The sequence below is a fragment of the Scardinius erythrophthalmus genome (assembly GCF_964197995.2).
Source record: "Scardinius erythrophthalmus genome assembly, chromosome: 12".
NCBI lineage: Eukaryota > Metazoa > Chordata > Actinopteri > Cypriniformes > Leuciscidae > Scardinius > Scardinius erythrophthalmus.
The window spans coordinates 37265916-37283119 of record NC_138232.1 but is presented as its reverse complement, the minus strand read 5'-3'; positions in this window follow the sequence as shown (position 1 = coordinate 37283119).

Here is a 17204-nt window from a genome sequence, read left to right as displayed (position 1 = left end):
TTTGGATTGTTTTTTTTTAGCCTATCTCAAAATATCTTCAGTAATTTGTTATTTAGCCAACTTGGATTTGTTTATCATTAATGCAAAACTGTTGTAGGCTGTTAAAAAGATTTTAGTGAGAAACAAATCCTCAACAACACATAAAGCTCAACATTACCTGTATCATTTATTCATGCCGCAATGCATGCTGGGAACACCCACACTCAAACACAGACCTCTACAAAACAGCAATGTTGTTCAATATACAATGCTTTGCACAGTCTATCCTTTCCGAACGGTTGAAGACAATGCTTCAAGATCTGCTGACTCTTGAAAATCTCCTAACCTTTTAAAGCTGTTTGACCTTTAACCCTTCCTCTCCACTGCTTGCTGATAATGCTGGACTGGTCACCTGGAGGAGAACTCTTTCGAGAGCAGAGAAAGTCAGAATTACGTTTTGAAAGGCAGCATAGGCTACATGTACTTAGTTTCTTGATTGAATTTTGGCCAGCAGAAAGACCTTTCACCTGCAAGACATGTAGTATCACTGATGGTTATCTCGACCATTTTAAAACTGTCTATCAAAAGCGACTAGAATTGGATTCAAGGTAAACATTTTTATCAGTCCATGCATTTGCTCTGAGAATGATGCATACGGTTCTCTTCACACTAATCTACCCAGCTAACAAAAATATGAATGTTTTTCTAACATTCCTATTAAGTTATGAAAACGTTGTTTTTTTTCCTTGGTTATAATAACGTTAAGGGAACATTCTGAAACAATATTAACATAAAAAAACCGCTAGACAAGTCTAACTAACTAAAAAACCTTCCATGATCAATTACTTGTATGACTTTTTTCTGCTAACAACATTATGAGAACGTTATTAAAGCCCACATAACTCTGAAAGAACGTTCTATTTACGTAACTAAAGAACGTTTGTTCATAACTTTGAGAGAACCTTGCCATAACGTTAGCTGCCAACTCTCACGCATTGAGCGTGAGACTCATGCAATTGACACTTTTCACACGCTCTCACGCCACACATCCATTTTCTCAGCACAGAAAAATTGCGGAGCAAAGAGGTACTTTTAATATTAAACTAATTCTCAGCTCTTAGATTCCGTCAATTTTATTTCGAAATTCAGACAAAAATACGTTTGGCGCTTGTAAATAGGTGTGTTCGATATCGGCTGCGGCTGGATGTATCCGATCGGCGAGAGTAGCCGCGTGCAGGCGGGGAGGAGCTGCAAACGGAGACGTGAAGTCGGACACTTTCTGGTTCCCGTAGTGACCGCTCACGTGGTGTTTGCATACTTTACCACAGCTGAAGTGAAATAAATGCAATATTTGCCAAATAATACACAGATGTTTCAGAGACATTTTCATTCAATATTTTATGTACTGCTTCATACATCGTCTGTTTGAACAAGAATAAAGTTCAACATAAGCTACTATCAATGAAGTGGAGTCTACGTTTTTTAATCAGTTTTATTTTGATAAACATGACACAATATAACATCGCAACTACATGAAAATAGTGTTTACTGTTATAAAAAACTGATTTGTGCGCTTTAGAGGAACTAAAGGTGTTTGAATAAACACGCAACACATGTGATCGTTGTCATGCAATGGATCTGGCCAATCGTGGAACAGCTGTGTCGTCATCAGAGCTCCTGCAGCCCAGTGCAGCCGCTCTTGAGAAGCTGCGCTGGCTGAGTTCTCCGGCTACTCTCGAATCGCTCTCGCGATACTTTGATGGCATACATCACAGTCACGTGGCGTCGGCGCTGGATCAAGTCGGACAAAATTTCTAACCGGCATGCACTGCTTCAAGTCAGCCGCCGATCGGTCTGCACATATGGCGGGTACTCCGTATCAAAATCAAACATCCGTATGGCGAGTACTCCGTGCCAAAATCAAACATCCGAACGACCGACCGACCGATCGAACGTCTATCCGAACGTCTATCCGAACGTCTTGAACTTTCAAACGGGTGACCCACGTGACGACCTGACGTGACGTCAGCGTCTTGAAATTTGCAGCTTTTTAACCATACAAGTATACAAGCTGATGTGTAAGACTATAAATGGACATGATAGGCACTAAATAGGCCTACTTATGTTATACCTAAAATAATACTCAACCATTTCCTGCACTTCCCTGAATAAGCCTAGGCTATTCTAAGTGATGAACTGAACAAGTAGGCTATATCATGACTTTGTGTATTTTATAACTCTAATGTTTCAAACACCAGACTCACCTATTGTAACTGTGTAGGCTACAGTGGTAGGCTTTTAATTAATGTTGTTGTATTTTTCTTTTCTTTTTTTATCTGTCAAATTGATTAATTGTATATTGTCTGATATGTTGTTTTGCAAGTAGGAGTTAAAAGTTATAAGATAAAGGGTTTTAATTTCAAAGTCTTCAATGCCATGGACCATGCTGTCATTAGTTGCCCATTAACTTTTCATGGTAGTAACACATTGAGAAAGACGCAGATAAGATTATCCAATATAATATATTGCCTATAGGCTACTTTGTCCATTTTTACCATGATTTCATCTTCATTCTGAAATTTACTTTGCTGACTCCGCTGACTCTGGGCTGCAAGACATTGAGTTCCTAACATAACAAGATGTTGATGTTTTTTTTTTTTTTACTCTGATGAACTCTGATATATAAATAAATTCTGTCATAGAGAGAGGTCATGTAAACACTGTTTCTAACATGCATTTTCACTGTCTCTCGTGTTCTCATCTTGTAAACATATTATTGAATAAAGTGCTAAAGGGGCATAAAGTGGTTTGCAGCATGGCATTATAATCGTCCCAAATCCTTGTTAATAGGCCTACATAAAGATTTCTGTAAGATTCCATTAACATTAAAGAGTGCTAATAATAGACATAATATATATATATATATATATATATATATATATATATATATATATATATATATATATATATATATATATACACACACACACACACACACACACACACACTCACGGTTTTGAGATACAAACCCCCAAGCACAGACAGAATTAGGTGAAACAGTTTATTGTAGTGTTGAAGACAAGGAAAAGACATGGAGAAAAATTATGTAGAATATCGTGCTTTTCCAAAATAACCGTTTAAATATGTCAGGTTTGTCAATAATATTTAGCCTCTGTTATATTTAACTTTAATAATACACCGTATATAACTTTCTAAAACAGCCATTGCAGTAATCAAATGTGGACTAGTAGAGGATACAACAGAAGAAAAAGAAGTTAAACTAAGGTAAAAAAAAAAACGTGTTACAACGTGTCTTCACACGTAAACAACACGTTGGGAAGACGATCAGTTACTCGCACTTCCGACCGGTCGCCATGGGAACGCGTTAACAACACGTAAGCACATGTAGGAACGTGTTACATATGATTTTATTTAAATGATCATTAAATTTTTTTGGGGTCGTTTATATGTGGCAGACATGAAAATCAACGAACCTTAATTACAAAGTAAAGTATATTCAGCTGATCTTGTCTAAATGTAATATTAGAACTAGTATATATGTTTTTGATAAACCTTTCCACTTTAACATTTATGATGTTTATTTGTGAAAGATTATGTTTATTTATTTAAAGTTTATTTACTAGATTATTAATTTAGTAATTTTATTAAGATTGAGTAAGTGTTGAGAAGTTCTTGAAACAAAAAAGGATGCTTGATTAGGTTTACTTTTTATTACTTTATTTGTTTGATGTTATGTATAAAAAAATGCATGTATACAGTTTTCCTGAATTGCTAAAATACATTTCCTGGAACCATCACCCACTTTCTCAAAACCTTAAACACAAAACCAAATCTTCAAACTACATTCAGAGAACATCTGACACTTGTCAAAATAAATAAATGTACTATTTTTATCTGTGCTCAAAATCCAACAATGCTTTCAGATCATACACACAGCTCAATATCATAAACACTACAGAGCATTCATTATATCATTCAGTCCAAATATAAATCTAATATGAAAACCTTCTGGATCAAAAAGTAAAAAATAAAATAATAGACTACATTTATGTTGAGTGTTTTTTATGGACTGTGGGAACTTTGTACATTGGGCAATAAAATTAACAATAAAAACTAGTTAAAATGATTATACTGGTCAAGACTATTGAATGTCTGTATAGGCAGTATTTCTGCTCTTTGAAAGTAAAACACATAGCCCCACAAGCACAGGATCCAGGAAAGTTGTTTTTGGGGTACAATATTTATATGTATTGCCTATCATGTCCATTTATAGTCTTACACATCAGCTTGTATACTTGTATGGTTAAAAAGCTGCAAATTTCAATACGAGGACTTCACGTCAGGTCGTCACGTGGGTCACCCGTTTGAAAGTTCAAGACGTTCGGATAGACGTTCGGACAGACGTTCGGTCGGTCGGTCGGTCGTTCGGATGTTTAATTTCGGCACGGAGTACCCGCCATAATCCGAACGACCGACCGACCGATCGAACGTCTATCCGAACGTCTATCCGAACGTCTTGAACTTTCAAACGGGTGACCCACGTGACGACCTGACGTGACGTCAGCGTCTTCGAATTTGCAGATTTTTAACCATACAAGTATACAAGCTGATGTGTAAAGGCTATAAATGGACATGAACTCTAATGTTTCAAACACCAGACTCACCTATTGGAACTGTATAGGCTAGTGGTATGCTTTTAATTAATGTTGTTGTATTTTTCCTTTTTTATTTTTTTATTTGTCAAACTGATTGTTTTACAAGTAAGAGTTAAAAGTTATAAGATAAAGGGTTTTTAATTTCAAAGTCTTCAATGCCATGGACCATGTTGTCATTAGTTGGCCATTGACTTTTCATGGTAATAACACATTGAGAAAGACACAATTAAGATTATCCAATATAATCTATTGCCTAGGCTACTTTGTTCAATTTTACCATGATTTCATCTTCATTCTGAAATTTACTTTGCTGACTCTGCTGACTCTTGGCCAACACCTGCTCAGTGAGCCTCAATCTATACCGATGTGCTCAACATTTAATGATTTTTCTGAAGGCATGGCATTAGCCATAGCTTGTGCCAAGACATTTGGCATTGCTTAAATCACAGTTTCTCTCTCTCTCTTTTTTTTTTTTTTATATGTACCTTTGGGGCATTTTGTTGTTGTGAGTTTTCTTTGCTTCAGTGTTTTTTTGGGAACAATATATATTAAGAAAACCTTCTGGAATGTTTCTATATATACACAAAGTGAAACTGTTGTGACCTGTAAATGCAGTTTAAAATATGTATAAAATGTTGACACTTAAGACCAATTTATGCATCTCTGTTTTGTTTTTGTATTGTTTTGTGAGGTGAATAAAATTAGTCATTTGTTAATAAGTGTTATGTTATGCTGAGAATAAGGGTTTCTGTTTTGGGGGTCACCTGTGAATGAATTGTAGAGCACCTCCTAGTGGTCCAATTACAGGATATTTCAGGGGGAAAGATCTACAATATTAATTATTGTTACTGAAAATGTTATAACATAAACAATAAAAAATACTTTTCTAAATAATGTGACAAGTTGAAAAAACTGTCATATTAAGAACCTTTTTTGTTGATACTTCAGGATTTAGCATTAAGCTTTGTATTATTAGAACACCTGTAGCCCTCCCTCATGTCCCCCTGAGACGAGAGACTTCATGAAATTAAGTCTGGGTTACATTACACTCTTAAGGGTATCATAAAGTAGACATCCCAGTCAGCAAATTACCTTTGGCACAGATGTGGGCCAGATAAACAGCTGAGCTGTGGCCCAGATTAGTTTGTGTTTGCCGGCCCAGATATGGCCCACATCTCCTTTGCCAGAACTGAACCAAAGGACTGCCATAACTCCACCAAGCATGAGCCAAATACAACAAATTCATGTGGCCCATATGTGGGCCTGGTATGCAACTTTAGTATGGTTGAGTTCTGTTAAAATCTAACGGCCCTTATGTGGCCCACATGCAGCTGACAGTATTTAAAGCCTTAACTCACAGGTAAATTAAACACTCAACAACAAATGGACTCAAAACTATTTATTTTGACAAGCATTTAAATAATTACAGCTAAAGTGTTGTACTTAATTACAGCAGTATTCAGTTGAAAACAATTCATAAAAATAAATATAATTACAGCAAGAGTTGAATAATAACAGTAGTATTCAGTTGAAAACATTTATCAAAATAAATATAATTACAGCAACAGAGTTCAATTTAATAATTACAGTAGTATTCAGTTGAAAACATTTAAGAAAACAATTACAGCTACTCAGTTGTACTTATTTTAAGTAAAATTCAGTTGAAAACATTCAAGAATACAAATTAATAATATAAATAGCATTCAACGCTAATTTTTTACTCCAAAGTTCAAAACACTCGATCAAAGCTTGTATTAATGTTATGTTTAATTAGTCCAATGAGAGTAATACAAATAAATCACAGTTGGTAAAGAGAACTTTAAAGAGAAATTGAGAAAGTTAAAGCAAACTTGAAAGGTAAAGAGTTGAGAAGTGTGTTGATGTGCAGAGAAGTCTCCAATGAGGGTCGGCAATGTGTTGATCTTTTCCAGTAAGGGGATTCTGCCTGACTGCACCTGCAATAAAGAAGAATTTAAATAATGTTAGCAGCAATACAACCTGGAAGCTAGAGCTGCAGGAGAGTGAAAAAAATCATTAATGTAAATATCCTTTAATATTTTATTTGCAATTATTAACAAATTAAACACCTCTGAATTACCAGTGTATGAAAGTTTTTTTCCAGTAAATTTTCAAAAGGAATTGCAAATTGTATTTTTCAATATGTGGGCCAGAATTATACTGTAATTCCTTATGACAAATTATTTTGATTTTTAGAATACCTTTGCACCAACAACCGGTTAAAATTTACAGCACTGCATGTATTCTGCTTCTTTTTTTTAAAAAAAGACATGCACACTCTAATGTAAAAACACACCAACACAGATAGCATTAATGTCATGTTTTAGTCCAAAGACAGAGTCTACAAGAATAAGTGTTTTTACTAACAAAAAATAAACTCAAGATAATCTGCAATGAAGCGAGACAATTTGGAAGCAGAAACACACAAACAATAATGGGCCAAGTACTGAATGCAAGGAGGAACATAAAGGGTTAGTTCGCCCAAAAATGAAAATTCTATCTGTAATTACCCTCAAGTTTTTCCATCTTCTGGGTTGTACGTCAGAGCGTAGACTCACTATTGGCCAACGCTGGTTATGTGTGGGATGCTGGCCAGTCGTGAGCCTACGTTCTGACGTACAACACAGAAGCGCTGTGCTGTTACACTACGTTGAATAAAGTCTTTATTTTAGCTTGTTTTGCGCACAAAAAGTATTTTCGACACTTGATAAACTTAAGGTTCAGCCACTGTATTCTTGGACTATTTTAACAATGTCTTTACTAACTTTCTGGGCTGGCAAGTTTCAATAACAGAGAAGCCTATGGAGGAGTGAGACAGCTCTCAGATTTCATCATAAATATCTTAATTTGTGTTCCGAAGATGAACGAAGGTCTTACGGGGGTTGGAACAACATGGGTGAGTAATTACTGACAGAATTTTCATTTTTGGGTAAACTAACCTTTTAAATACACAGTGATAATGAACTAAATACAGATAGTTGTAGGCATGCGCTGGTATGAGACTTTGAAAGAATGATAATCTTATATTGTGATTACAGCTTTAAAATGTATGATTGAAACAATATGATTCGCAAAATATAAAAAATAACTTTCTTTAAAAACAAAACATAAAACTTCTAAATAAAAAAATGCAGTCACTTAAGTGAGCCACGGATGTGATCAGGTAATGACAAAAAAAGGTGTTTGGTTCGATACTGAGATAACAGAAATAAAAATACAATGTTCTGTAAAGCGGTTTTGAAAAGTTGTGAATTGTGCAAAGTGCAATACAAATAAAAGTGACTTCTAAAAAAGGTCTCACCAATGACAACTTCCTTTACGACCAGGCGTTGGACACCAATCTTCCCATTGACTTCTCTCCGATTCATAACGTGCCACAGCAGTTGTAAAAGTGCCTTTCAGCACTCTCCACACAGTGTTATTCAGGTCAAAGCCACCAACCAGACCCAGATAGTAGGGCTGGGCGATATGACGAAATATATCGTCTGGACGATAGAAAATGTCTATCGTTTTATATAAGGCTCTATCGTTTACGCCACGATAAGGCGTTTTACGGCAGAATTAACCTCACGGCATGCCCATGCACGCTGCAATACATAAACAAACATGGAGGAAGACGGTAGTAAACGCGGTTCAGACCAGGGTAAGTTAATTCTCAACTAGATGACCAGCCAACCCAACCCGTTAGTAGCTCCACAACAGCGCGCATCTGTGCATTCATTCATTCACACACACACACACACACACACACACACACACACACACACACACACACACACACAGAGAGAGAGAGAGAAACGCGATTCATATTTAAACAGTCTTTTTGCGTGTACAGATTGCGATTAGAACAAAGCAAATATAGAACTGACCTATTCCTCAACCGGATCCGTTGCTCCTCGAAATGAAAACGAGGTGAACCTGAAAGTGAACATATCCAACTGATTGTGGGTGTTCACTGTCACAGGTTTGCGTGGATTGCCTCAGATTATTTGCTTTTGAATAGCGCGCGCTCTCCGTAATTAAGATCAAAGTCAACAGAATATTTTGAATCTCTTTTGCACTTATAAGAAAAAAAAAAACTATCGCGCCGGCGCGATTGTCGAACCCAGGGGGTTAAAAAATAGATTTTCGCCAAAAATCCTCTTTGGCTCCGCGGCTGCCATGGTAAACAACGTTAGCCTGCCGGTGACTGAAGTCTCACGTCACGTGCGAGTCAAGAGCGAAGTGATTGACATGACCAGGCTACTGTAGCTATGGCTTGGATTCGTTAGCAAACATTGCCCCCCTGTGGTATTTGCATGTTACTATCACAAGCATAATGTTGTGGCCTGCCCAGAAAAACATTGGTTCTAATAATTATTTACCTCCGCCAACAGCGAGACCGGCCAATGTTAGAGACCCGGCCGGTAATGGAATACAGGCCAATATTAGAGGATTTACGGTAGACTATTCATGAACTGAATTAACAGAAAAATTGCTATATCGTTATGTATATCGTTATCGGGATATCAAATGAGCTATATCGGGATATGAAATTTTGGCCATATCGCCCAGCCCTACCAGATAGGTAATCTGATAGGAAAAAAAACATTGTGTAAGTGGTTGAAATATGCATTTAAATAGACCACCCTAAAATGAAAGTGCTTTTATATTCAAAAATGAACTATAAACTATTATATACTCCATCTGAAACCATATTTTCTAGGATTTTAATATGGAAATTATTGTCATTGCTCCACCCATACCACACATTAGGGCTGGGTGGTATGACAGTATACCATAGCATGGTATATAAACTATATCGTACGTGAGAAATTAGAGTAATTATAAAAATGTCCTGCCTCTTCCAAGCTTTATAATGGCAGTGAATGGCTGCTCAATTAATTGATAGTTAACAGAAATACAGCAATTCATTGTTTGTTCATGTTAGTTCACAGTGCATACTAAAGTTAACAAGTAAAATTTTTTATATTGAATGTGTTAGTAAATGTTGAAATTAACATTAACACATATTAATATATGCAGTAGAAGTGCAGTTCATTATTAGTTTATGTTAATGTTCAGGTATTGTATCGAAAGTCATAATTTTGGTATTGTGACTTGACACTAATAGCCTAACGTTAACATTACAACTTTAATTTTAAAGAGGGAAAGGTCATGAGAAAAAGTCTTTGTTGAATATCATTTCAGAGTTAAATAAAGATACAATAATGCAGACGTATTAATGTGTTTATTCTTGACATTTTTATATTATTATGATTAGTTGAATGATTGTGAACACAAATTAGGATTTAACGTTAGGTTTTCTGACAAACAGTAACACCGACATTGGACCGCGTCGCCTTAATTCACAAATAGGCTACTACACAATGACAAACTATACTATTTTATTGTGTACGACAGTGAGCTGTTGATTTATAAACAAAAACATCTTAATTTAAAACGGCAAACCAGCGAACTGCTATAGCCTAAGTTAACGGTTAAGTTACATTAAACTTTAAAGTTATATAGCAGTAAACTGAGGAAAATATTAGCTAGTTCAACCCCTTCCTCGATGGAACGAATAACTAAACGCATAATAACATGCAATATTGACACATAATGCTGCATATTTCATTTATATGACTTTAAAATGCCAAAACATCACTTACCTGAATGTACACAGTCGTGAGGAAAGCAGAGTAAAAGGCGTCAGCTGGCCAGCGTCGCAGTTAAACTCGCGCCGTAGTCTCACTCCACCAATAGGAGGGAAGATGCAGAGCAACCTGAGGTGTGTAACGGCGGATGTTTGCCGCACTTGATTTCAGGATTCCTGTGTTTTTCCACGTATAAGCCAAATGTTTACCACAAGTCGGTGTTTCTCACTGTGTGCCATAGCTCAACCACATATGGTCCTCATGTGTTCGTTGTTATCTGGGCCATATACCTCAAAATCAGTTGTGAACCAAGAGAGCATTTCCCGCAGATTTTAAAGTTATGGCAAAACAAATATGGCTACGATTTGGCCCATATCTGTTCAGCCATGCCACATCTAGGCCATATGTGCCAGATAATACCCACATGTGGCCCACATGTAATTGCTATCTGGGATATAGGCCGGCTTTGTTTTTGAAATGCCAATATGTCTGATAAAAGGTAAGCATATTTTATGTAGCCTATATAATTCATTTCCTATTATTTTTATACTTAGGTAAAGCAGATGGGATACTGATTGCAGTTTTTGCTGCATTTGAATACGCTACAGTACAGCGTATTTCTATTCAATAAGATCTATTCCCGATTTAATGGGAGATGGAGAAAAATTATGTGGAATATCGTGCTTTTCCAAAATAAGCATGTCAGGTTTGTCAATAATATTTAGCCTTAATTTAACTTTATTTAACTTTAATAATACTACACCATAGCCTATATAACTTTCTAAATCACTTTCTAAATCAGTCATTGATTGCAGTAATCAAATGTGGACTAGTTAGAGGATACTATCGAAGAATAAGAAGTTGAACTAAGGTATATATAAAAAAAAACGTGTTACAACGTGTCTTCACACGTAAACAACACGTTGGGAAGACGATCAGTTACTCGCGCTTCCGACCGGTCGCCATGGGAACGCGTTAACAACACGTAAGCACATGTAGGAACTTGTTATAAATGATTTTATTTAAATGATCATTACATTTTTTTTGGGCTCATTGTTTATAAGTTGCAGACATGAAAATCAAAGAACCTTAATTACAAAATAAGATATATTCAGCTGATCTTGTCTAAATGTAATATTAGAACTATTATACATATGTTTTTAATAAACCTTTCCACTTTAACATTTATGATGATTATTTGTAAAATATTATGATAATTTAGTAAGTGTTGAGATCTCTAAGTTCTTGAAACAAAAAATCATGCTTGATTAGATTTACTTTTTATTGGGCCTACTTTATTTGTTTGATATTATGTATAAAAAATGTTTTTAATCTATAGGACAGTTTTCCTGAATTGCTAAAATACATTTCTTGGAACCATCACCCACTTTCTCAAAAATTTAAATACAAAACCAAATCTTCAAACTACATTCAGAGACCATCTGATGCTTTTCAAAATAAAGAAATTTACTCAAAACAATTTTATCTGTGCTCAAAATCAAACAATGCTTTCAGATCATGCAGCTCAATATCATAAACACTGCAGAGCATTCATTAGATCATTCAGTCCAAATATATAAATCTAATATGAAAACCTTCTGGATCAAAAAGTAAAAAATAAAATAATCGACTTTTGAGTGTTTTTATGGACAGTGGGAACTTTGTACATTGGGCAATAAAATTAACAATAAAAACTAGTTAAAATGATTATATGGTCAAGACTATTGAATGTCTGTAGCTTATAGGCAGTATTTCTGCTCTTTGAAAGTAAAACACATAGCCGCACAAGCACAGAATTCAGGAAAGTTGTTTTTGGGGTACAATATGTATTGCCTATCATGTCCATTTATAGCCTTTACACATCAGCTTGTATACTTATGGTTAAAAAGCTGCAAATTCGAAGACGCTGACGTCACGTCAGGTCGTCACGTGGGTCACCCGTTTGAAAGTTCAAGACGTTCGGATAGACGTTCGGATAGACGTTCGTTCGATCGGTCGGTCGGTCGTTCGAATTATGGCGGGTACTCCGTGCCAAAATCAAACATCCGAACGACCGACCGACCGATCGAACGTCTATCCGAACGTCTATCCGAACGTCTTGAACTTTCAAACGGGTGACCCACGTGACGACCTGACGTGACGTCAGCGTCTTCGAATTTTCAGCTTTTTAACCATACAAGTATACAAGCTGATGTGTAAAGGCTATAAATGGACATGATAGGCAACACATATAAATATTGTACCCCAAAAACAACTTTCCTGAATTCTGTGCTCGTGCGGCTATGTGTTTTACTTTCAAAGAGCAGAAATACTGCCTATAAGCTACAGACATTCAATAGTCTTGACCATATAATCATTTTAACTAGTTTTTATTGTTAATTTTATTGCCCAATGTACAAAGTTCCCACTGTCCATAAAAACACTCAAAAGTCGATTATTTTATTTTTTACTTTTTGATCCAGAAGGTTTTCATATTAGATTTATATATTTGGACTGAATGATCTAATGAATGCTCTGCAGTGTTTATGATATTGAGCTGTGTATGATCTGAAAGCATTGTTTGATTTTGAGCACAGATAAAATGGTTTTGAGTAAATTTCTTTATTTTGAAAAGCATCAGATGGTCTCTGAATGTAGTTTGAAGATTTGGTTTTGTATTTAAATTTTTGAGAAAGTGGGTGATGGTTCCAAGAAATGTATTTTAGCAATTCAGGAAAACTGTCCTATAGATTAAAAACATGCATTATTTTTTATACATAATATCAAACAAATAAAGTAGGCCTAATAAAAAGTAAATCTAATCAAGCATGATTTTTTGTTTCAAGAACTTAAGAGATCTCAACACTTACTAAATTATCATAATCTTTTACAAATAATCATCATAAATGTTAAAGTGGAAAGGTTTATTAAAAACATATGTATAATAGTTCTAATATTACATTTAGACAAGATCAGCTGAATATATCTTATTTTGTAATTAAGGTTCTTTGATTTTCATGTCTGCAACTTATAAACAATGAGCCCAAAAAAATGTAATGATAATTTAAATAAAATCATATGTAACACGTTCCTACATGTGCTTACGTGTTGTTAACGCGTTCCCATGGCGACCGGTCGGAAGTGCGAGTAACTGATCGTCTTCCCAACGTGTTGTTTACGTGTGAAGACACGTTGTAACACGTTTTTTTATATACCTTAGTTTAACTTCTTATATTCTTCGATTGTATCCTAGTCTACATTTGATTACTGCAATCAATGACTGATTTAGAAAGTGATTTAGAAAGTTATGTATGGTGTAGTATTATTAAAGTTAAATAAAGTTAAATTAAGGCTAAATATTATTGGCAAACCTGACATGCTTAAACGGTTATTTTGGAAAAGCACGATATTCCACATCATTTTTCTCCATCTCCCATTAAATCGGGAATAGATCTTATTGAATAGAAATACGCTGTAGCGTATTCAAATGCAGCAAAAACTGCAATCAGTATCCCATCTGCTTTACCCAAATATAAAAATAATAGGAAATTAATTATATAGGCTACATAAAATATGCTTACCTTTTATCAGACATATTGGCATTTCAAATACAAAGCCGGCCTATATGTTTACTTTATGATACCCTTAAGAGTGTAATGTAACCCAGACTTAATTTCATGAAGTCTCTCGTCTCAGGGGGACATGAGGGAGGTCTACAGGTTATCTAATAATACAAAGCTTAATGCTAAATCCTGAAGTATCAACAAAAAAGGTTCTTAATATGACAGTTTTTTCAACTTGTCACATTTGTTAGAAAAGTATTTTTTATTGTTTATGTTATAACATTTTCAGTAACAATAATTAATATTGTAGATCTTTCCCCCTGAAATATCCTGTAATTGGACCACTAAAGGTGCTCTACAATTCATTCACAGGTGACCCCCAAAACAGAAACCCTTATTCTCAGCATAACATAACACTTATTAACAAATGACAAATTTTATTCACCTCACAAAACAATACAAAAACTCTTGTAGCCCAAGAGTCAGCAGAGTCAGCAAAGTAAATTTCAGAATGAAGATGAAATCATGGTAAAAATGAACAAAGTAGCCTAGGCAATAGATTATATTGGATAATCTTAACTGTGTCTTTCTCAGTGTGTTATTACCATGAAAAGTCAATGGCCAACTAATGACAACATGGTCCATGGCATTGAAGACTTTGAAATTAAAAACCCTTTATCTTATAACTTTTAACTCTTACTTGTAAAACAATCAGTTTGACAAATAAAAAAATAAAAAAGGAAAAATACAACAACATTAATTAAAAGCATACCACTGTAGCCTATACAGTTACAATAGGTGAGTCTGGTGTTTGAAACATTATGGTCATGAAATACACAGAAAGTCATGATATAGCCTACAGGTGGTAACTTGTTCAGTTCATCACTTAGCCTACAATAGGCTTATTCAGGGAAGTGCAGGAAATGGTTGAGTATTATTTTAGGTATAACATCTGTAGGCATATTTAGTGCCTATCATGTCCATTTATAGCCTTTACACATCAGCTTGTATACTTGTATGGTTAAAAAGCTGAAAATTCGAAGACGCTGACGTCACGTCAGGTCGTCACGTGGGTCACCCGTTTGAAAGTTCAAGACGTTCGGATAGACGTTCGGATAGACGTTCGATCGGTCGGTCGGTCGGTCGTTCGGATGTTTGATTTTGGCACGGAGTACCCGCCATACGAATGTTTGATTTTGATACGGAGTACTCGCCATATGCACAGAGCTATGGCAAGCCATTTTAACATTTAAAAGCTAGACTGGATATGTGTTGCAGATATCTTTAATTCAGTTTTGCCTATAGTCAAAAAGAACATTTCAGATATCCGCAACTACATTCTTCCTATCCATAATTGTCATTTCAGATATCCACAAAGACATTCTTCCTAGGACAAATGACATCACTTTTGTCATTCATTTGAATGGGGTTTATCATTACAGATATCTACAATTCAGTTGCCGATATCCACTATGTGAATTACGGATATCTGTAACTGAATTGTAGATATCTGTAATTCTAGTTTGAGATATCTTCAATTAGATTCTGACTAGTCATAACTCCAGTTCAAGATATCTTTAATTCACCTCAATTCAAGATATCTACATGTTCCTTTTCAGATATCTTAAATTAAGTTTTGACTAGGCGAAATTACGTTGTAGATATCTGTAACTAGAGTTATGTCTAGTCAAAATGGCGTTGTAGATATCTCAAACTGGAGTTAGGGATAGTCATAATTTAATTGTAGATATCTATTATCAAGTTAAAGATATCTTGAAATTAATTTTGATTAGAGATATCTGAAATTTGAGATATCTGTAACTTTTATTCTGCCTAGTCAAAATGTAATTACAGATATCTTGAATTAGAGTTTTGACTAGGCCAAATGACGTTGCAGATATCTGTATGCATGCCTCACACTTTAGGCGGGAGCAGAGCGTGTTGTTCATCATCAAATCACATAGCACCTGTTAACTGTTAACTTTAATTAGCACTGATTAGCACCATGTCAGAGCAACCAGAGTTTTTAATCATCTTTTTTCATGCTGTTAGATACTGTTTCAAACTGAAAAAATAAAATAAAAAATAAGAACTAATCTGAACTAAGAACTTTGTTTCTCATCTAAGGAAGTTAATGTTATTGTACTTTCATGAATAGCATGCATGTAAGCATCTTTATTAAAGTGAATTAGTGTGAATCTTTTTCATGCATAAATCTTACGGCAACAACAACCTTTTAAGCATGAACATAAACATAGCATTGTAAAAATTATTTTATTTTTTTTGTATATAAAAAACATTTTCTGGTGTTTTTTTCGATTACAGCCTAATTCTTTCTTCTTCCATTCATAGAAATAAAGAAATTAACCCACTTTTTCTTTGATTATGGTGGGGAGGGGAAATGGATATGTAAAATAGAGCAACGTCATGCACAATAATTTGCACTAGTCATAATGACGTTTGAGATATCTTTAACTTTCATTCTGCCTAGTCAAAACTGAATTACAGATATCTGCAATTGTCATTTAAGATGTGTGACGAGTTGAATGTCATTTTCAATGAGGTCATTGCAGATATCTGTAATTCAGTTTTGCCTAGTCAAAACTGAATTAAAGATATCTCTATCTGTCGTTTCGACTAGTCACAATTACGTTACAGATATCTTGAATGACAATTCCAACTATCCAAAATGTAATTACGACTAGTCAGAAAGACATTGTTGATATCTACAATGTTAATTCCGGATAGTCAAAATTTGCTTTTAAATGTTAAACTGGCTTGCCATACTGAGCTGCATGAAGTCGAACAAGCCTAATGTGACGTGACAGGTCGCTGAGCGCCTCAGTTCAAGTGCACGTGAACCGATCATGTGTTACTTTTTTATTTAAAGATGCAGTACAACTTACCGAAAGTATACATAATATCGACCAATTAGTGTTTTTCAACCACGGAAAGAGGTCAATATATAACAACAGGAGAACAATTATGTCACATAACGTTACATTTACCTCATGAAAGCCATTTAATGACCATAGCATGTTAATTGAATAGAAAAAAATAGCTAGAGAGGAGATTTTGCTGAGCACTATATTACATATTTATTATATTTTTACTTATGTCATTAAATAATTGTTATTATAACAAAAACTGCATTATATTTAATTTAATTTGTTATTTTTAACCTTTAATAATACCAGCAGACTGGGCTCTCTATGTTTACAGCATTAGGGGAGATTATTTTTTAAATAAAATTTAAAATAAACATGTATCCAAATTAGTCAATATTGAATCAAAATCGGAATCAAATCACAAGAATGGAATTGAAATCTTGAAATTTTTGTCATGCAATAATA